The sequence below is a fragment of the Salmo salar genome, chromosome 10 (genome assembly GCF_965601325.2).
Source record: "Salmo salar chromosome 10, fSalSal1, whole genome shotgun sequence".
NCBI classification, from domain to species: domain Eukaryota; kingdom Metazoa; phylum Chordata; class Actinopteri; order Salmoniformes; family Salmonidae; genus Salmo; species Salmo salar.
The window spans coordinates 42,895,677-42,918,000 of record NC_138300.1 but is presented as its reverse complement, the minus strand read 5'-3'; positions in this window follow the sequence as shown (position 1 = coordinate 42,918,000).

Below are 22,324 nucleotides of genomic sequence, written 5' to 3'. Positions count from 1 at the left end.
GGCGCATGCCCACAATCCGCCACTCTGCCATAAAGCACTATGTCCCTGGTCAGTACCATAGGGATGGTGTGCATCTCATGGATGAGGGCAAAGACCTCTTCCTTTAGAGTCTGAGAGCTGGTCTCTCCTGGTCTCCAGCAAGATGCACACAGTAGTACACACCACCACACTTGCTGCCACTTGCCTGCCTCCCCACGAACCCAAAGGCTCTATAAGAGTCACCTAATGAATGGAAATATGTGTCTGTGTGTCATGAGGGGGCAAAACTAGAAACAAAATAACGGTCAAAAAGTATTCTGCAGGAAGTGAACCCACAATCCACAGGCCACTACCACTGCACTACCGAACCCTGTGCCTAAAACATCGATTTCGACAGACCATTAAATGTAAAGTCTGGAAGCATTCGTAGGAGCGAGGAGGGAATGCAGACAGTGTTTAAATCAAAAGCAATCACTTTTGCATGTGAACACACAGAATCCTACTCATTACTACACGTGCTTAATTAAACTACATTACCAAATGTATGTGGACACCTGCTCTACATGAACTGCATGATCAAAAGTATGTGGACACGTGTCAGCGATGGGTGTTGCTGAAGTAGCCGAATCCACTAATTTGAAGGGGTGTCCCTTTTGGCCATGTAGTGCTATATATATAAAATTATGTGGACACCCCTTCAAATTAGTGGATTCGGCTATTTCAGCCACACCCGTTGCTGACAGGTGTATAAAATTGAGCACAGTCATGCAATCTCCATAGACAAACATTGGCAGTAGAATGGCCCGTACTGAAGAGCTCAGTGACTTTCAACGTGGCACCGTCATAGGATGCCACCTTCCCAACAAGTCAGTTCGTCAACAAACAACAAACTTGCATAAATGTTTTTAACTGGTCCGGGCTACCTTCAGACGAGTCTTGCGAGGCATGTATGTGTTCGTGAGAGTCTCACCTTTCCATAGGGTGGTCATATTAGTTTGTAGGCCAAATCGTTCAGACACCACAGACGTTTTCGTGAGAAGACCAATATTTGTGATGGTCTCATGGTCTGACAAACACCATCACCTTTCACTGCAGATGCAGAAGGCCGCCATTGGCGGATGTAGTGGATTGAGCTCTCTTTAACAGACAGATTTTGTTGGGAATTGTTTTTATTATGCAAAATAGATTTTTGCGGGGCATGGACATCGACTCTAGGGGGTTATGCCAGTGATCGACAGTCGATCAATAAGTCCTTGTCAACAAAAAAAATGTGATTGGTAAGTCACAGTAGTCTAGCCACCCATCTAAACTTGTGGTAATCATAGTCGAATTACCGATCAGACTGCCCTCATTGATTTTGTAAGTCACCCTCACTCAGGTATCATATTAAAAACTGCTAACATTTCTCTCCGCCCCATGGCAAATTGAGTATAATTGCATTAAATTAGTTATAAAATAGCAAAATCTTCTCTCTGCCCCATGGCAGAATGTGTAGATTTACATCAAACATGCCTTTAAACTGCAACATTTTCTCTACGCCCCATGGGAAAATGTGTGGAATTGCAGGAAATGAACTCTAAAAGTATATATTTTTTGTCTCCACTGTGAAGAGGGGGGCCGCTAAAATGTTTTGCTTGCAAAGTGGGCCCCCTACCCCCAACACAATTGCACTTAGGGCTAGGGCTGGCTCTGACTTCATGTATCGATGTGGGTATGCAGTTCTGAGAGCCGCTGTGGCCCCATCAAAGTTGTTCATCGCTGATTTACATGAAGCCACAAACCTAAAACTAAATAGAGGCGATAGATATAGAATTGTGTAGGGCTAAAAATATATTGTGAAAGACTAAAAAATGGTGTGTGTGCATCAGTGCTGTATGACACATTGATGTAATACCATAATTGACAATTTGTAACAACTGGCTTAAGTAACTGTTGGGGGGAAAAGTCAACTTTAGGATAATGAAAGAGTTTGTAACCACTACAACTAAGGAAACCAGTTTATTAGGCTACAGATTAAATAAGTTATGATGAACTTCACAGGGTGGTGAAACTGCACTGTGATGAGCTTGATGCTCCTTTCCAATAAATATCAAGAGTCTTATTCTGGTGGCATGATGATCGATGCTTGACTGCCGTTTGACAAATAAAAATATTCTTGCTTTTAATCATACAAATCATGTAGACTAACCTACCCGCATAGCCTACCCTACCCGCTTTGCCTACCCGCTTTGCCTACCCGCTTTGCCTACCCGCTTGGCCGCGGGAAGATGTTTTGGGGTGGGGGTGCTGTTGACATGGGGGTGATGTTGATAAGCATTTTTCTCCACTCATACAGGAGTAATAAAGGCCTAGTGCACAAATTGTAAAGATTTATCAACGGGTGCTACAGCATCCTCAGCACCGCTACTTTCCTCGGCCCCGCCTACCCGTACTGTCTCTGCAAGCTGGTGGCCTGAGCGCATGTACCAATTCGGTAAATGAAAACTTAAACGAAAAAGTACATTTTATGTGCACTATGTCTTCACGCACTGATTTATTTTATCCGTAATAAGTACGTTTGGTGGAAACACATCACTGGTGGGATAATGCAGATTTTCTTCTTCGTGCAAATGTTTGAATATTCACATGAAAATCTCCCTGATTGTGTTGAAATTGTGTTTGCAGATGATTGTTTGTGTGCTTGACCCTCAATATTTGAGCAGCCCGACAGATAAGAAGGGGACATCAACAACAGACATACAGAGAGAGCGAGAAATACAGAGAAGAAGAGACCATAAGAGAAGGACTGACCGGAGTAGATTGAAAGCCACAGTGAAAAACAAAGAAACATTTAGGAGAGCGGGAGAGAAAGTGGTGTGGGAGAGAGTGGTATGGGATGGGTGAAAGTAGCAGTTTCCTGGACTGAGACATTTTCTATGAAGCAGCCATTAAAGATTGATTGTCAGGGAAGTGTTTGAGAGAAAACAGATGTCGCACACACAGTGACACATGTCAGAGCCCACAGAACCAATGTTATTAATATACAGTATATGATGAATATAATATGAGTAAATACATCTCTTAACACTAAAAGCCACTTTTCATCCGTCTGGCTCAGGACTCCACTCTCTCTAAACCTAGAGTTCCACTCACAGCTTCTAGGTGTGTGACACACACACATGGCAGACCTAACCCTAGTGTGTCAAGAGGTAGTCATGTTGACCCATGTCAGTTGTCATAGTGACCCGAGATGTTAACCCTAACCCGTCCGTCCACTTTGCCCGATTGCACTTTTATCGAAGTGCACTTAAACAAGAATGACTCTCTTTGGATCAAAGCATCTGCTAAATGGCATATATTACTATATTATTACAAGCACGCACTCATGAACCTACGCACACACACATGTGCACGCACACAAACAGTTCAGAGGTGTGTGGGTGCTGGCTGTGGGGTTAATAAGCAGTGGGGCCCAGATGGGATGTTTCTGCGCTGGTCTGACACTGCATGTCATAAGACTATTTGATGAATCACGCAGGAACGGGGTGTGTGTGTCGGTGGTGGGGGACTGTTAGAATACAGGGGTCGATCTCAGGAGAGAGGTGCCTAGTTACGGTGGAGATGGTTCTCCCACCGACCCCTCCAACACAGACACACCTGCATGTAACGAAAGAAAAGAGAGAAGGCTGAAAGGCGTAGGAAAGGAGAGACGAAAGGTAGACAGAGGAGCAGAAGGATGGAAACAGATTAAAATGAGTAAAAGATAGAGAAAAGCTTGATGGAGAGTGTGAAAAGAGTCAGCGTGGAAGACTGCTCGTTAGCCTAACCGGATCATAACGCTCTGTTCCTATTCAATTATCCCTGGCTGAGGTATTAGCTCCCCAAGCCACTAAACACTCTCCTCTCCTCCAGAGATAATGACTACAACACCACAACATGTTCCCCTGTGGAGCCCTGTGTTCATGTCATTAATCTCTATCGCTCCCTCTCCGTCTTTCTCTCAGGGTCTCTCATCCGCCTGTTCAGTGGCTGGGGTGCTGAAATCAGTGATCAGCTGTCTTCTGTTCATTTCCAGTTGATCCCAGTGCTGTGTGTGTGTGTGTCGGTTTGTGTGTGTGTGTGTGAGAGAGGGGGGTATTGGGGGGTGAAGAAGGCTCAATGGGCACAATACTCTCCCTCTCTCTATCTGGTTGTGGTACACCATGGTTTCCATCCTCCCCAATTAAGAGTTTATTTCCCTTGGCTCCTATTGTGTTTGCTCTGTCCAGGGAGAACACTTGCACTGACACACACACACCAGTGAGTATCTGCTCTGGCGAGAAAACACACACAATCAGTGGGGATTAATCACAGGAGAGGAAAAAAGAGGTGAGAGACAGAGAAAAAGAGGAGAGGTGGAGGTGGGAGAGAAAGAGGAGAGGTGGAGGTGGGAGAGAAAGAGGAGAGGTGGAGGTGGGAGAGAAAGAGGAGAGGTGCAGGTGGGAGAGAAAGAGGAGAGGTGCAGGTGGGAGAGAAAGAGGAGAGGTGGAGGTGGGAGAGAAAGAGGAGAGGTGGAGGTGGGAGAGAAAGAGGAGAGGTGGAGGTGGGAGAGAAAGAGGAGAGGTGGAGGTGGGAGAGAAAGAGGAGAGGTGGAGGTGGGAGAGAAAGAGGAGAGGTGCAGGTGGGAGAGAAAGAGGAGAGGTGGAGGTGGGAGAGAAAGAGGAGAGGTGGAGGTGGGAGAGAAAGAGGAGAGGTGGAGGTGGGAGAGAAAGAGGAGAGGTGGAGGTGGGAGAGAAAGAGGAGAGGTGGAGGTGGGAGAGAAAGAGGAGAGGTGGAGGTGGGAGAGAAAGAGGAGAGGTGGAGGTGGGAGAGGGACTTAAGAGTAGAGGTGATAATATTATATGTCAAATAAATGACGGTGAGATGGTTTGAGGGACAGAAAAGGGTCAGGGATTTTAAGGGAGGGAATTGGCAAATTCACATTAAAAAGGTCCTTAGATTGGAAAAAAGTTTCCTTTTAAATCAAGGAAAGAGTGGAGCAGTCTAAAAACACTTTAGATTTTATTAGGATAAATCTGATCTCTCCTTATTGTCTGATGTCACACATTAGCAGGTGTCTTCCTTTACCCTTTTCTCTCTATATCCCCCTCTGCCTATCTCTCCCTCTCTATCCTCTTCTCCCCCCTCTCTCTCCCCCACTTCCTATCTCTCTCTCTCTCTCTCTCTCTCTCTCTCTCTCTCTCTCTCTACCCCCTTCTCTCCTCTGTCTCTCTGTCTGTCTGTCTCTCTCCCTCTCTCTCCCCCTCTCCCTCTCTCTCTCTCTATCCCCTTCTCTCCTCTCTCTATATCCCCCTACCTATGTCTCCCTCTCTCTCTATCCCCTTCTCTCTCTCTCTATCCCCTTCTCTCCTCTCTCTCTATCCCCCTCTACCTATCTCTCCCTTTCTTTAACTCTTTCCCACATCAGCCTCTCTCCATATGAACACGAAGGACAGAGAAATGAAACAACAGAGAAGTGGTGTCAAGAGACGGAGAGATGGAGGAAAGGAGCGATAGAGGAAAGAAGAGATTAAATCATGCCAGACCGCTCAGTGAATAATTCAGTCTTCCCTTTTCCGCTCCTGTCATCCCACCTTTCCTTTCCTCTCTTTTAATCTTTCTCTCTCCTTCAGTTCTCACCCTATGCACAGGGATAGCGTGAGCCGATTCGGCAGGAGGAGTGTAGACAGGTGTAAGGTAACATTTCATCTGTTGGTGAAGGACACATTCTGTTGTCCACATGTGGGGGAACTGTATTATTGGGGGACGGGGTGGTGTACAAGGTAGCATGAGGGAGGGATGGGTGTCATTCAAAGGAGGTCGCTCCAGGGTTCAAAGTGTAAAGGTCAGGAGTGTATAGCAGAAGAGACGGAGTGAGAGAGCTGACTCCTCCCCAAAATCTAGCAGCTCAGCTGTAGTGTGAAGCAGTGGAAGTGGGGAGTTTTTGTATGGCGGTCAATGCTAGGGTGTCCAATTTGGTCAATGTAACATTTTATTGGACATTTGCTACGTGAGGCCTAGTCGATGAAATAGAAGTTTCATAATGCCTAGTTTGTTACGAATGTACTGAAATAATTAGACACACGTGACTTCTGACAACTTTGACAAAAGCAATGTTTTATCAGAGTTGTGCCTGTTGTTCACATACGAATCTGCCACCTAAATGGCTAGAATATCCTGCCTCCTCCCGCCTGCCTTCCGTCTTTGCAGACATTTATCCCCATTTTTTAGAGCAGAGACACCAGTATCTTGTCAGTATTTACAGTACCTCCATCTTTGACTACCACAATCATCATACTGCAACAGAATGCAAGGACAAGTGACCGTGTGGTTTGGGATTGGCTGCAGGGTTATCGATCACCACGGTAACAGATGCTATTGATCAGGAAGTGGACAGAGAGGTCCTTAGAGAGCGGTCTGGTGTTCTCTCCTTAGAACTTATCTGTGTCTGTTCCCATGTAGTGCACTACTTTAGACCAGGGCCCTTAAAATGCTATTTCGATCAGAGCTGCTAGAGCAGAGCTGCTAGTTTACAAGATTACAGCTGCTAGTTTACAAGATTACAGCTGCTAGTTTACAAGATTACAGCTGCTAGTTTACAAGATTACAGATGCTAGTTTACAAGATTACAGATGCTAGTTTACAGATGCTAGTTTACAAGATTACAGCTGCTAGTTGACAAGATTACAGCTGCTAGTTGACAAGATTACAGCTGCTAGTTGACAAGATTACAGCTGCTAGTTTACACGATTACAGCTGCTAGATTACAACTGGTGCGTTCTAGACTCATAACCATCATAGGACCGTGAATGCGTTTTAGCTCAGAGGTGTTGTCAGACTGTCTATGTTATAGTATCTATCCTATGATATCGTTTCCCTTAGGCCACGCTGTGTTGACATGCATGGGTCATAACCAAGCCTTTCATGGAATAGTGCATGTCAGCACTCAGTCAAGCTCATCAATATTAACACAGGCTGTTGGGAGAATGCATAAGCATTCATTAGGCCTCATAAACACTAATCAACTGCAACGTCTAAGGTCAAGGAACACTGAGAACATGTGAGCAACTTCAAATGAGAAAACAGGCCTGGCTGATTTACTGATGCCTACAGATCGCCAGAAGGTTTATCAGGCCTGGCTAACTTACTGATGCCTGCAGATCTCTAGAAGGTTCATCAGGCCTGGCTAACTTACTTATGCCTGCAGATCTCTAGAAGGTTATTCACAAAGTGTCATTATCACTGAAGCACACACACACCAAAAAAATATTTTTCTTCAGATTGCCTTTCTTTTCCTCTCTCTCTTTAAATCTGAAACAGCCTCTGGACAACAGACACACAGTCAAACACACTGTCAAAAAACTGTGATTTTTAGCTCGAGGCAAATCCCTCAGTCTTCCAAACACATAGCAGGCAATCTGTTAATATTAATGTGGATCTCCACGACTGTGATTTACCTGCAAGTCTCCTCTGTCTGTCTGTCACTCTTCTCTCTCTCTTAGGTTGTTATGAATGTACTATTAATGTTTGTCTTTCTTCAGGGTTTGTATGTAAGCAGCCAGAGGACTGCAGCCAGAGGACTGCAGCCAGAGGACTGCAGCCAGAGGACTGCAGCCAGTGGACTGAGGAGCCTTGCAGGTGAATCACAGTCCTGGAGATCCACATTAATATTAACAGCTTGCCCGCTGTGTGTGTGGAAGACTGAGGCATTTTCCTCAAGCTAAAAATCACTGTTTTTTGACAGTGTTTGACTGTGTGTCTGTCGCCCAGAAGCTGTTTCACCTCCGGGTGTGGATCTTTGACATGGAAGGAGATGGAGAGTAGAGAGTACACAGGGACCATTACATATGTTCATTTGATCACCCTGTTGCAGGAGAACTTGCAAAACTTGTAGTGTATTTATGGTTTAAAAAGGTTTGATGTTTGTAATTTCCAGTTTGAAATTTCAGACTTAATTTTCCCTTACGAAAAATGTATCAACCCCTATAAAAATGTCCATTAATTATAATCCACCTAATAATTCACATTTCCTGTTGCTGCAGGATTATTTTCCTGCTGTAGCAAACTGGCTCAAATTAAGATCCTATATCTGTACATTTGCCTGGAGCTAAACCACACACTTTATATCTGAATGTTCCTGTGTGATACACTCCTGATATATTGTGTGATCCATGTTAGGGCCTAAGGGTCTAACACACCTGGCCGAACTGTGTACTGAGGTATTCACTATGTACAACTCCAACTTTAGTTTCAATCCTGCATTGATGTCAGGGTAAGCTTTGAGCTTCGAGTGAACGGAGGAGTCGAACATCAGTAACATGTTGCCTCCAGCGGTTGGTGTCTTTACCAGATAGACCTTGTGTCAGCACTGCAGCACCCAGGTTTAACAGAACACACACACACACACACACACACACACACACACACACACACACACACACACACACACACACACACACACAGACAACATTGAGAAAGGCTGAGCCAACAACAAACAACCAAAGGCACAAAGCGCTGAAGAGGATGGACTCTCTGAAGTCTCTTTGATAAAAGACACAGTATCTGTTTGAGCCACTCCAAGGTAGACAGTGAGAAATACAAAATGATAGCCTACAGAAAGACAGAGAGATGGATGGATAAAAAAGAGAGACAGGCCTCGGCCTGGGGGCTTTAGTGAGGATGGTTATTTGTTTCAACCCCTCCATCCCTCCATCGCACCGTTCTATCTCTTTGTAGTGACGGCTCTTCTCCTTCATCAGTGTGGGTGCTGAACGCACCCCTAAGACAGAGGAGAGGGGTGTACTGTCCACCCTCTGTCCAAAACTAACAGGGGGAGAGGGGAGGTCCTGAACGGGATGGATAACGTCCTCGCCCCCCTCTACCCCTCGCCTCAGAGCGGGAGGGGGGTAAAACGCTGATTATTGGCCAACGCAGCTCCCATAATGCTGAAGTGTGGGGTTTCAAACTGCTGCGTCTGACTCCAACACACACACACACACACACACACACACACACACACACACACACACACACACACACACACACACACACACGAAATATGATGTACGTAAAAGCACACAGACACACACACAATGCATACACACCATAAGCACAAGCATGCGGAAAGCCAGACCAGCTAAATCTACCCCCTTAGACCAGATGCACCTCCGCCCGAATCCAATGGGCATTCCACTCACCCCCTTCACCTGCCCTGTACCATCCTCTTTCCCTTCCCCCTTCCTTCCTTCCTTCCTCCGACCCTCCCTCCCTCTCCCCGAGGGATGACCGAACTGATGACCGAATCAGCGTTGGTGAGACACGGAGTGGGGGGCCGTCCTTAGGGAGTGTGTATCGGAGTCAGGGGAGTGTGTGTGTGTGTGAGGGAGGGAGAGAAGCGCTGAGGAAGGCAGCTCTGGTTTGGGTTGATGTTATCAGTGCTGTACATACTGTACGCTATGCCTCAAAGGGACAGAGAGGTGTATGTGTGTTGTGTGTGTTTTTTTTGTTGGTTTTACCATTCTTGTGGGAACCAGAAGAATATTTTGCTGGTCCCCACAAGGAAAAAGGCTATTTTAGGCTTCCGGGTTAGGTTTGAGGTTAGGGTTACAATTAGGGTTACAAATAGGTTTAGGGTTAGGAGTTTGGGATAGGTTTAAGGTTAGGGGTTAAGGTTAGGTTTACTGCTATGGGTTAGGGGAAATTGGATTTTGAATGGGAAGTAATTGTTTGGTCCTCACAAAGATAGTAAAACGTGTGTGTGTGTGTGTGTGTGTGTGTGTGTGTGTGTGTGTGTGTGTGTGTGTGTGTGTGGTGTGTGTGTGTGTGTGTGTGTGTGTGTGTGTGTGTGTGTGTGTGTGTGTGTGTGTGTGTGTGGACCGTCCATGCTCCTGTGCGTGTGTGCGTTCTTGTCGTAAATACCGTCTGTTTGTCTGGTTTCCCCCTCATTAGCGAGAGCGAGTTAGCACCGTTAGCGTCCGCCGCTGGACCGTGAGATTAGTAATTAACGCTGAGACTAACGAACGAAGGAAGGAAGAAAAAACAACACCTCAACAAACTCCAACCATCAACCAAGCTGTCTGGACGGAGCTGCTGACAGAGACATTACACAACACTGACGCTGTGAGGGAGTGTGTGTACGTGCCGGTAAGTATGGACAAAGGTGTGTGTGTGTGAGTGAGTGTAAGAGGTACACCTACTTCTTGATTATCAAAGTCAGAAACTGGAGAGTGAAACAGAGAAATGATCGGCAAGGGTAAATTGTTCAGTGTGAGAGGAGACATCATTTTGCTAACAGCAGGCCTTGTGTGTGTCAGTAGATACAGAACCTTGTGCAGAGTCCTCTAATGTGGGATGTTTGTCTGATCACACGTCTGTCTGGTGCTCTGTACATCATGGGGGAACACATCCCAAACACCCCCTCCTTCCCCCCTCTCTTCCTCCTCCCTCTCCACCCCAGCCAATTGCCCTCTCCCATCTCTCCCCTCCCTCCCATCCTTCCATCCCCGTCTGGCTTACAGAGATCCCAGAAAGCCAAGCGGATAGAGGATCCACATGGTTAATGATGTCACAGGCTGATCCACTCCGTGTCCGCCACGCTCCCCATCAAATCCCCCACAATTCCCATGTGTGCTCCACGATAAGTCCCATGATACGTCTCAGCCGACCCTCCTTGGCCCAATGCTTCATTCTGGTCCTATTTCTGGTTCTTGGATTTGGGTACGGACAGGGGACCAGGTTTGGAGGGGTTAATAGAAGTTAAAAGGTAGAAAATTAAGAAATAGAGAAAGAAGGAGGGATAGATATGGGATGGGAATCATGTTTTTCACCTCGGAAAACAAGAAATATTCCAAATTATCTTCAAAAGTAAAATGTCCTCCATTCCAGACAAGTTTTAAATCCTTTTATTAGATATAGAGGGCTGTAAGTAGGAGAAGATGTGGGTTTGGTGAAGGACTGTAAACCTTCAGTTAAATGGGAGCATGGTTATGTGATATATGCTTGGCTAATGGATGGCTAGCCTATTATGCTAATCCTCTGTTGAACCATTCTAACTCATTCTAGAGGTCCCTTTCACCACAAATCTGACAGAAAATTCATGTGAAATTTGATTCCACAAACATAGCCAACCATTCTCCAGTTTAATGTGCCAGTTTTTATGTTTTTTCCACCTTAATGTTGTGCTCAATTTTATGTCATATTCCTAATGCATTGCATGAATCTAAAGAAAAGCCCTGGTTATACAAACATCTCAATTTTACCCACGTGGTCTCTGTGTTAAGTCTGCCACAAATAACTGAAATTGATGGATTTCAGATGTTCAGACAGCTTTCCCTGTGACCGTGATTTGAGTTACGAGGTGGAGAGGGATTGGACGAGAGTGTTAGAGAGGGAGGGAGTCATGGCCAGTGCACAGGAGCTCCTCATGACACAACAGCAAACACCCCTCCACCTGCCATGTTATTGAAGAGAGAGGGGGGAGGAGGGAAAGAGGGGGAGGAGAGAGGTGGTGGAGGAGGGGAGGGAAAGAGAGGTGTGGTTGAATTATTGATGATAAGTATTTCAATAGGCTGCACATGTCCTTGTTGATGAGTGAACTGTCAATCAACTGGGGACCTCACTGCCATTGGAAAGGGGGGGGGGGGGATGTCCTGTGTGGCTCAGTTGGTAGAGCATGGTGTTTGCACCGCCAGGGTTGTGGGTTCAATTCCCACGGGACCAATATGAAAATGTACGTAAGTCGCTCAGTAAATGAGAGTCTGCTAAAAGACTTAAATGTATTGTAAATATATACTTTGAGGAGTAGGACAGAGCCAAACTGGACCTGCTTACCTGGAAAGACCCAATGTGTGTTTCTGTCTCCTAGACATCAGTGTCAGCTATGACCTAAAAACAAGCTGTCACTAGTCCAGACAGGAACACTGTGAACTCCTGCCACTCTCCAAGAGAAATTAGGAAGAAAAAGTGGTGGAAAAGCACTGAGAGAGTTGCTGAGGTGGCAGTTTGTGTGGGATCACTCTCTCTCTCAACCTCTCTCTCAGGTGGCAGCTGGTTCTAGAATGTTCCTTGAAGACTTCCCCACATCACACACTGTGTGTGTGGCTAATGGCACCAGCAACCCATTGTACGTCAGTCAAACCAAATAGGCCCTACCTGTCAACTGTGGTCAAGGTAACTTAAGTTTAAGCAGTACTGGCATGGTTTAGTCAAGTCTTGTTTCAATTTGGTATATCTAAATGTGGAAATTGTAATAAGCTTTGAGGGACTGTCATTATGGATGAGGGCCTACACATTTCATTGTACTGGTCATTATAATAGGACATTATGCTGTAGATATCACTATGACTGTGTCCTGAGCACATATTATTTTTCTGACTGAGGAAGCAGGTCAAATGGGGCCTTTAAAAAAAGAAAGGACAAATTATAGGCATTATAACAGTCAAAATGACATTTTATAGAAGGGGCCCATGTAAACATCCACGTAGACACACCTAAACGGAAAGGCACACTAAGAAACAAAACAACACACACATGGGTGTGCTAATGGATCATGGGTGTGCTAATGGGTCATGGGTGTGCTGAGGATCATGGGAGTGCTAATGGATCATGGGTGTGCTAATGGGTCATGGGTGTGCTAATGGATCATGGGTGTGCTAATGGATCATGGGTGCGCTAATGTATCATGGGTGTGCTGAGGATCATAGGTGTGCTAATTACATAAATGTTTCAAAGCAGCTCAAAGTGGAAGACCCATGATCCTTTCCCCTGTAGCCCCTCTGGTCACTGGAGGAGAGAAGAGGAGGGAGGGAGGGAAAGTGTGGAACAGATTTTCATCTTGTCCATTGGGGATACCAGAAAATCTGTGCATGTGTAAAGGATGTCACGCTGCTTGCTTAGCGAGTACCGCTTCCACCTGATTCGGCTCATACCAAGGCTCAAACCCAGGAGCTCTGCCTTGCAAAGACATGTGACCGCCCTCCTGAAGTATCTTGCGCAGTCGTGCCACTGAAAAGCTAGCTATTCGGGCAGCGCAAGTGGAGACTCTTCAGGCTGAGGAGTGAGTTTCTCATATCCCCATCTGCTACACATGCGTGTGTGCCCGTGTTTGCATTCCTGTGTCTGTCACTGCGTATGTGAGAACTATGTCACTATGTGAGAACTACTTCCCAAATATTTTTCAACACAATCATCTCTCATTTTCATGTCATCTCTAACATTACTTTGGTATCTTGGGCATACAAAACCATGAACCTAACATTTCATTTTTTTATTTTATTTAACTACGCATGTCAGTTAAGAACAAATTCTTATTTATAATGACGGCCTACACCGCACAACCCCTAACGACTCCCACTCACGGCCGGTTGTGATACAGCCTGGAATTGAATCAGTGTCTGTAGTGACGCCTCTAGCACTGAGCTGCAGTGACTTAGATTGCTGCGCCACTCGGGAGCCCTGTCTGCTTTATATTGTAAAGGATGTAACATTTGTTGTCCATTCTGTTTCCAAAACACACACACAAACACATGAGAGAGAACACCTGGCTGCTCCTTTCTGTGTCTGTGTCTCTGAACACTTTGTTTCAGGTGAGCAGAGCTGAACACAGCCACCGTCCTTGACAGTCCTGCTAAAAAATTAAATTCAGCCCTGCTCACCTCTCCTCTCCCCCCTCACTGCCCAGCCATTCCTCCAGAGGGGGCAACTTTAACGCTTCAGTGCCTAAAGGAAGTCAGAGGTCAAGTTGTTGCTGAGATGTCCAGCTGTAACCCTCCTCTCTGTGCCTTTTGGGGGTTCAGGTACTATGCCTCCTCCTCCAACCCTGTAGGCGGGGTGATATGATAAATGCTTCTTCGTAATGGAACTCAGTGTTCTTTTCTTTCTTAACATGCTCCTTCTCTCTCTCTCTTCACCCTTTCCCCTCTCTCTCTCGTATATATTCTCTCTCTCTCTGATTAGTAGTGTATTATCAGTATGGGGGCAGAGTGGAGGGGTGACTTTATTGGTTTAATCAGTGAAACTGATGACTCTGCTCCTGTCACAACGAATAACAACTAATAACATGCATGCTGCCAGTCCACCCTCCATCCCTCCATCCATCCATGTCCATCTCTTGCTTGCTCTCTGCTCCTCTTCTCTCTCTTTCCCATTCTCTCCTTTCCCTCTCTCTGTGTAGCCGAGGGTATTACTAGAAAAGTCTAGTAAGTGTGAAACCCCTCTAAGTAGTGGTGTTGTTATGGTCCTAGCGGTATTGCAGTAATGCTATGGGTGTGAATGTATACAGGCAGCTGTCAGACAGACAGCCTCTAGAGAGACACTGGATGGGACCCAGGGGCGGACTTCTATGTATGCACACACAAATGTTTTTATGGAGACATTAAGACATGTAATTTAACTGTAAAAATGTATTACATTTTAATGTGCCATGAACACAACCAGTCATGTTTTCATCTGATTGCAAAGCAAATCAGTTAAAAAATCTGGTTACTTTCGCACGTTCACTCAAAATAATTACAGCATCCGAACAAAGCACTGTGCACCCGCCAGTGGCTGAAACTATCTCCCGGAGAAAGCATCCGAGTGAGCGAAACAGCGCCCCTCTGTCTTACTATGTGTAGCCCATGTATCTGATGCTATCAGGCCAAAAAGAGTATGATATGCCAAACACCATCAGATACTTGGGCTACACAGACAGTGCATTCGAGATAGGAAATAGACGCTTGACTTTTTCCACATTTTGGGAGGTTAGGTTACAGCCTTATTCTAAAATTGATTAAATTGTTTTTTCCCCCCCTCATCAATCAATCAAATTTCTTTATAAAGCCCTTCTTACATCAGCTGATGTCACAAGTGCTGTACAGAAACCCAGCCTAAAACCCCAAACAGCAAGCAATGCAGGTGTAGAAGCATGAAGGCTAGGAAAAACTCCCTAGAAAGGCCAGAACCCAGGAAGAAACCTAGAGAGGAACCAGGCTATGAGGGGTGGCCAGTCCTCTTCTGGCTGTGCCGGGTGGAGATTATAACAGAACATGGCCCAGATGTTCAAATGTTCATAGATGACCAGCAAGGTCAAATAATAATAATCACAGTGGTTGTCGAGGGTGCAACAGGTCAGCAACTCAGAAGTAAATGTCACTTGGCTTTTCGTAGCCGATCATTCAGAGTGTCTCTAGAGAGTTGAAAACAGCAGGTCTGGGACAGGTAGCACGTCCGGTGAACAGGTCAGGGTTCCATTGCCGCAGGCAGAACAGTTGAATCTGGAGCAGCAGCACGGCCACGTGGACTGGGGACAGCAAGGAGTCATCAGGACTACGGCTCAGGTCCTCTGAGAAAGAGAAATAAAGAAAGAGAGAGAAAGAGAATTAGAGAGAGCATACTTAAATTTACACAGGACACCGGATAAGACAGGAGAAATACTCCAAATATAGCAGACTGACCCTAGCCCCCGACACAAACTACTGCAGCATAAATACTGGAGGCTAAGACAGGAGGGGTCGCGAGACACTGTGGCCTCGTCTGACAATATCCCCGGACAGGGCCAAACAGGCAGGATATAACCCCACCCACTTTGCCAAAGCACAGCTCCCACACCACTAGAGGGATTCCTTCAACCACCAGCTTAACATCCTGAGACAAGGCCGAGTACAGCCCACAAAGATCTTTGCCACGGAACAACCCAAGGGGGGGCACCAACCCGGACAGGAAGATCACGTCAGTGACTCGACGCACCCCTCCTAGGGACGGCATGGAAGAGCACCAGTAAGCCAGTGACTCAGCCCCTGTAATAGGGCTAGAGGCAGAGAATCCCAGTGGCAAGAGGGGAACCGGCCAGGCAGAGACAGCAAGGGCGGTTCGTTGCTCCAGTGCCTTTCCGTTCCCCTTCACACTCCTGGGCCAGACTACACTCAATCATAGGACTTACTGAAGAGATGAGTCTTCAATAAAGACTTAAAGGTTGAGACCGAGTCTGCGTCTCTCACATGGGTAGGCAGACCATTCTATAAAAATGGAGCTCTATAGTAGAAAGCCCTGCCTCTAGCTGTTTGTTTAGAAATTCTAGGGATAGTAAGGAGGCCTGCGTCTTGTGACCGTAGCGTACGTGTAGGTATGTACGGCAGGACCAAATCGGAAAGATAGGTAGGAGCAAGCTCATGTAATGCTTTGTGTGTTAGCAGAAAAACCTTAATCAGCCCTTCCCTTAACGGGAAAACAGTGTAGAGAGGCTAGCACTGGAGTAATATGATCACATTTTTTGGTTGTAGTCAAGATTCTAGCAGCCGTGTTTAGCACTAACTGAAGTTTATTTAGTGCTTTGTCCGAGTAGCCCGAAAGTAGAGCATTGCAATAGTCTAACCTAGAAGTGACAAAAGCATGGATACATTTTTCTGCATCATTTTTGGACGGAAAGTTTCAGATTATTTGCAATGTTACGTAGATGGAAAAAGCTGTCCTTGAAACAGTCTTGATATGTTCGTCAAAAGAGAGATCAGGGTCCTGAGTAATGCCGAGGTCCTTCACAGTTTGATTTGAGATGACTGTACAACCATCAAGATTCATTGTCAGATTCAACAGAAGATCTCTTTCTTTCTTGGGACCTAGAACAAGCATCTCTGTTTTGTCCGAGTTTAAAAGTAGAACATTTGCAGCCATCCACTTCCTTATGTCTGAAACACAGGCTTCCAGGGAGGGCAATTTTGGGGCTTCACCATGTTTCATCGAAATGTACAGCTGTGTGTAATCCGCATAGCAGTGAAAGTTAACATTACGTTTCCGAGTGACATCACCAAGAGGTAAAATATATTAAATGAAAACAATAGTGGTCCTAAAACGGAGCCTTGAGGAACACCAAAATTTACTGTTGATTTGTCAGAGGACAAACCATCCACAGAGACAAACTGATATCTTTCCTACAGATAAGATCTAAACCAGGCCAGAACTTGTCCTTGTAGACCAATTTGGGTTTCTAATCTTTCCAGAAAAATGTGGTGATCGATGGTATCAAAAGCAGCACTAAGGTCTAGGAGCCCGAGGACAGATGCAGATCCTCGGTCTGACGCCATTACAAGTGCAGTCTCAGTGCTATGATGGGGTCTAAAACCAGACTGAAGCGTTCCGTATACATTGTTTGTTTTCAGGAATGCAGTGAGTTGCTGCGCAACAGCTTTTTACATTTTTGTTTCTAGTGGTGCGACTGCATCTAGGGTATTGCGCAAGGTTAAATTGAGTTTCTCAGTTAGGTGGTTAACTGATTTCTGTACTCTGACGTCCTTGGGTAGGTGGAGGGAGTCTGGAAGGGCATCTAGGAATCTTTGGGTTGTCCGAGAATTTATAGCACGACTTTTGATGATCCTTGGTTGGGGTCTGAGCAGATTATTTGTTGCGATTGCAAATGTAATAAAATGGTGGTCCGATAGTACAGGATTATGAGGAAAAACATTAAGATCCACAACCTTTATTCCATGGGACAAAACTAGGTCCAGAGTATGACTGTGGCAGTGACTAGGTCCGGAAACATGTTGGACAAAACCCACTGAGTCTATGATGTCTCTGAAAGCCTTTTGGAGTGGGTCTGTGGACTTTTCCATGTGAATATTAAAGTCACCAAAAATGTGAATATTATCTGCCATGACTACAAGGTCAAATAGGAATTCAAGGTACTTAATGACAAACGCTGTATATGGCCCAGGAGGCCTATAAACAGTAGCTATATAAAGTGATTGAGTAGGCTGCATAGATTTCATGATGAGAAGCCCAAAAGACGAAAAGTCTTTTTTTTTTTTTTGTAAATTGAAATTTGCTATTATAAATGTTAGCAACACCTCCGCCTTTGCGAGATGCGCGGGGGATATGGTCACTAGTGAACCAGGAGGCAAGGCCTCATTTAACACAGTAAATTCATCAGGCTTAAGCCATGTTTCAGTCAGGCCAATCACATCAAGATTACGATCAGTGATTAGTTCATTGACTATAACTGCCTTGGAAGTGAGGGATCTAACATTAAGTAGCCCTATTTTGAGATATGAGGTATCACAATCGCTTTCAATAATGGCAGGAATGGAGGAGGTCTTTATTCCAGTGAGATTGCTAAGGCGAACACCGCCATGTTTAGTTTTGCCCAACCTAGGTCGAGGCACAGACACGGTCTCAATGGGGATAGCTAAGCTGACTACACTGACTGTGCTAGTGTGACTCCACTAGTGGCAGACTCCACTGGCAGGCTGGCTAACAGCCTGCTGCCTGGCCTGCACCCTATCTTATTGTGGAGCTAGGGGAGTTAGAGCCCTGTCTATGTTCGTAGATAATATGAGAGCACCCCTCCAGCTAGGATGGAGTCTGTCACTCCTCAACAGGCTAGGCTGGGTCCTGTTTGTGGGTGAGTCCCAGAAAGAGGTCCAATTATCTACAAATTCTATCTTTTGGGAGGGGCAGAAATAGTTTTCAACCAGCGATTGAGTTGTGAGACTGCTGTAGAGCTTATCACTCCCCCTAACTGGGAGGCCAGAGACAGTTACTCGATGCAGGCACATCTAACTAACTGATTTACACGCTGAAGCTATGTTGCGCTTGGTTACCTCTGACTGTTTCATCCTAACATCGTTGGTGCCGACGTGGATAACAATATCTCTATACTCTCTACACTCGCCAGTTTTAGCTTTAGCCAGCACCGTCTTTAGATTAGCCTTAACGTCGGTAGCCCTGCCCCCTTGTAAACAGTGTATGACTGCTGGATGATTCGTTTTAAGTCTAATACTGAGGGTAATGGAGTCGCCAATGACAAGGGTTTTCAATTTGTCAGAGCTAATGCTGGGAGGCTTCGGCGTCTCAGACTCCGTAACGGAAGGAGTAGAGACCAGAGAAGGCTCGGCCTCTGACTCTGACTCGCTGCTTAAGGTGGAGAACCGGTTGAATGTTTCTGTCGACTGAATGAGCGACACCGGTTGAGCATTCCTGCAGCATTTCCTTCCAGAAGCCATGAGAAAGTTGTCTGGCTGCGGGGACTGTGCGAGAGGATTAATACTACTATCTGTACTTACTGGTGGCACAGACACTGTTTCGTCCTTTCCTACACTTAAATTACCCTTGCCTAATGATTGCGTCTGAAGCTGGGCTTGCAGCACAGCTATCCTCGCCGTAAGGTGATCGTTCTCCTGTATATTCTGAGTACCGCGACTGCAATGAGAAGGCATCATGTTAATGTTTCTACTTAGCTTCGGCTGGTGGAGGTCCTGACGAACCACGTCCAGATAAAGCATCCGGAGTGAAAAAGTTAAATGAAAAAAAGTTGAGCGAGGGGAAAAACAAAAAATATAAACGTAATTAAAAGTAAAAAACGCAAAGTAAGGTTAGCAACAAAACGCACAGCAGCACGTAAACAAGTCCCCAAATTGTGACCGGAAATTATATGCTAATTGACACAATCATCAATCTACACACAATACCCCATAATGACAAAGCAAAAACAGGATTTTAGATATTTTTGGGATAATTTATTAAATATACAAAACTGAAATGGGGAGCGTTGCTGCACAGCTATTTTCAGGTCTCTTCAGAGATGTTTGATCCGGTTCAAGTCTGGGTTCTGGCTGGCCCACTCAAGGACACTCCTGCGTTGTCTTTGCTGTGGGCTTATAGTCATTGTCCTGTTAGAAGGTGAACTTTCACTCCAGTCTGAGGTCCTGAGCGCTACGGAGCAGGTTTTCATCAAGGATCTCTCTCTACTTTGCTCTGTTCATCTTTGCCTCGATCCTGACTAGTCTTCCAGTCCCTGCCTCTGAAAAACATCCCCACAGCATGATGCTGCCACCACCATGCTTCACCGTAGGGATGGTGCCAGGTTTCCTCCAGACGTGACGCTTGGCATTCAGGCCAAAGAGATCAATCTTGGTTTCATCAGACCAGAGAATCTTGTTTCTCATGGTCTGAGAGTCTTTAGGTGCCTTTTGGCAATCTCCAAGCAGGCTGTCATGTGCCTTATTCTGAGAAGTTGCTTCTGTCTGGTTACTCGACTATAAAGGCCTGATTGGTGGAGTGCTGCAGAGATGGTTGTCCTTCTGGAAGGTTCGCCCATCTCCACAGAGGAACTCTGGAGCACTGTCAGTGTGACCATGGGGTTCTTGGTTACCTCCCTGACCAAGGCCCTTCTCCCCCGATTGCTCAGTTTGGCCGGGCGGCCAGCTCTAGGAAGAGTCTTGGTTGTTTCTAACTTCTTCCATTTAAGAATGATGGAGGCCATTGTGTTGTTGGGGACCTTCAATGCTGCAGAAATGTGTTGGTACCCCTCCCCAGATCTGTGCCTCGACACAATCCTGTCTAGGAGCTCTATGAACAATTCCTTCTACCTCACAGCTTGGTTTATGCTCTGACATGCACTGTCAACTGTGGGACCTTATATAGACAGGTGTGTGTCTTTTTCAAATCATGTCCAATCAATTGAATTTACAGCAGGTGGACTCCAATCAAATTGTAGAAACATCTCAAGGATTATCAATGGAAACAGGATGCATCTGAGCTCAATTTCGATTCTCATAGCAAAGGGTCTGAATACTTATGTAAATAAGGTATCTGTTTTTATTTGAATACATTTGCACAATTTTCAGAAACTGTCTTAGCTTTGTCATTTTGTGATATTGTGTGTAGATTGCAGAGGATTTTATTTTTATTTAATACATTTTAGAATAAGGCTGTAACGTAACAAAATGTGGAAAAAGTCAAGGGGTCTGAATACTTTCCGAAAGCACTGTACACGTCCTCTGCCTCAACGACGATGGCAGTATTATCAACAGCACCTGTCTTTTAACTAAATAAATGGATTTTGTATCCCCTTACAGTCTAAGGGCCTGGGCTGGGTTTCTACTAAGCTAACATATGGAATTGCTTTAAGACAGTCATACTAGAGATCATTTAGCTATTTGATTAAACATTTTAGGACCCCTGTAGGTATAAAAGCCCATAGAAATGCATTCAAATAAAATAAAATCACATTTATTGGTCACATACACATGGTTAGCAGATGTTAATGTGAGTGTAGCGAAATGCTTTGTGCTTCTAGTTCCGACAGTGCAGTAATATCTAACAAGTAATCTAACAATTCTCCAACAACTACCTAATACACACAAATCTAAAGGGGTGAATGAGAATATGTACATGTAAGTATATGGATGAGCGATGGCCAAATGGCATAGGCAACGTGCAATAGATGGAATAAAATAGAGTATATACATATGATATGAGTAACGTAAAATATGTAAACATTATTAAAGTGGCATTATTTCAGTGGCTTGCGAAAGTATTCACACCCCTTGGACTTTTTCCTATTTTGTTGCCTTACCTACCTGGAATTTGTAACGGCTGTCTTTGGAAGAAGAGGACCAAGGTGCAGCGTGGAATTTGTTCATCTTTTATTTTGGAAGAAAAAGGCACTTCACAAAGAAAAAGCAAACGACAGCCAAACAGTCCTGTCAGGTATCCTAACACACTAAACAGAAATTAACTACCCACAAACCCCAAAGGAAAACAGGCTGCCTAAGTTTGACTCCCAATCAGTGACAACGATGTACAGCTGTCCCTGATTGAGAGCCATACCAGGCCAAAACAAAGAAATACAAAGCATAGAAAAAAGGACATAGAATGCCCACCCAAATCACACCCTGACCAAACCTAAAGAGAGACATAGAAAAAGGCTCTCTCAGGTCAGGGTGTGACAGAATTAAAATAGATTTTTGGGGGTTTGTATCATTTGATTTACACAACATGCCTACCACTTTGAAGATGCAAAATATTTTTTATTGTGAAACAAACAAGAAATAAGACAAAAAACAGAACTTTGCAGAGCCACCTTTTGCAGCAATTACAGCTGCATGTCTCTTGGGGTATGTCTCTTTAAGCTTGGCACATCTAGCCACTGGGATTTTTTCCCATTCTTCAAAGCAAAACTTCTCCAGTTCCTTCAAGTTGGATGGGTTCCGCTGGTGTTCAGCAATCTTTAAGTCATACCACAGATTCTCAATTGGATTGAGGTCTGGGCTTTGACTAGGCCATTCCAAGACATTTAAATGTTTCCCCTTAAACCATTCGAGTGTTGCTTTAGCAGTATGCTTAGTGTCATTCAGTATGCTTAGTGCCTTCCAGTGTCCTGCTGGTAGGTGAACCTCCATCCCAGTCTCAAATTCTGGAAGACTGAAACAGGTTTCCCTCAAGAATTTCCCTGTATTTAGCACCATCCATCATTCCTTCAATTCTGACCAGTTTCCCAGTCCCTGCCAATGAAAAGCATCCCCACAGCATGATGCTGCCACCACCATGCTTCACTGTGGGGATGGCGTTCTCAGGGTGATGAGAGGAGTTGGGTTTACGC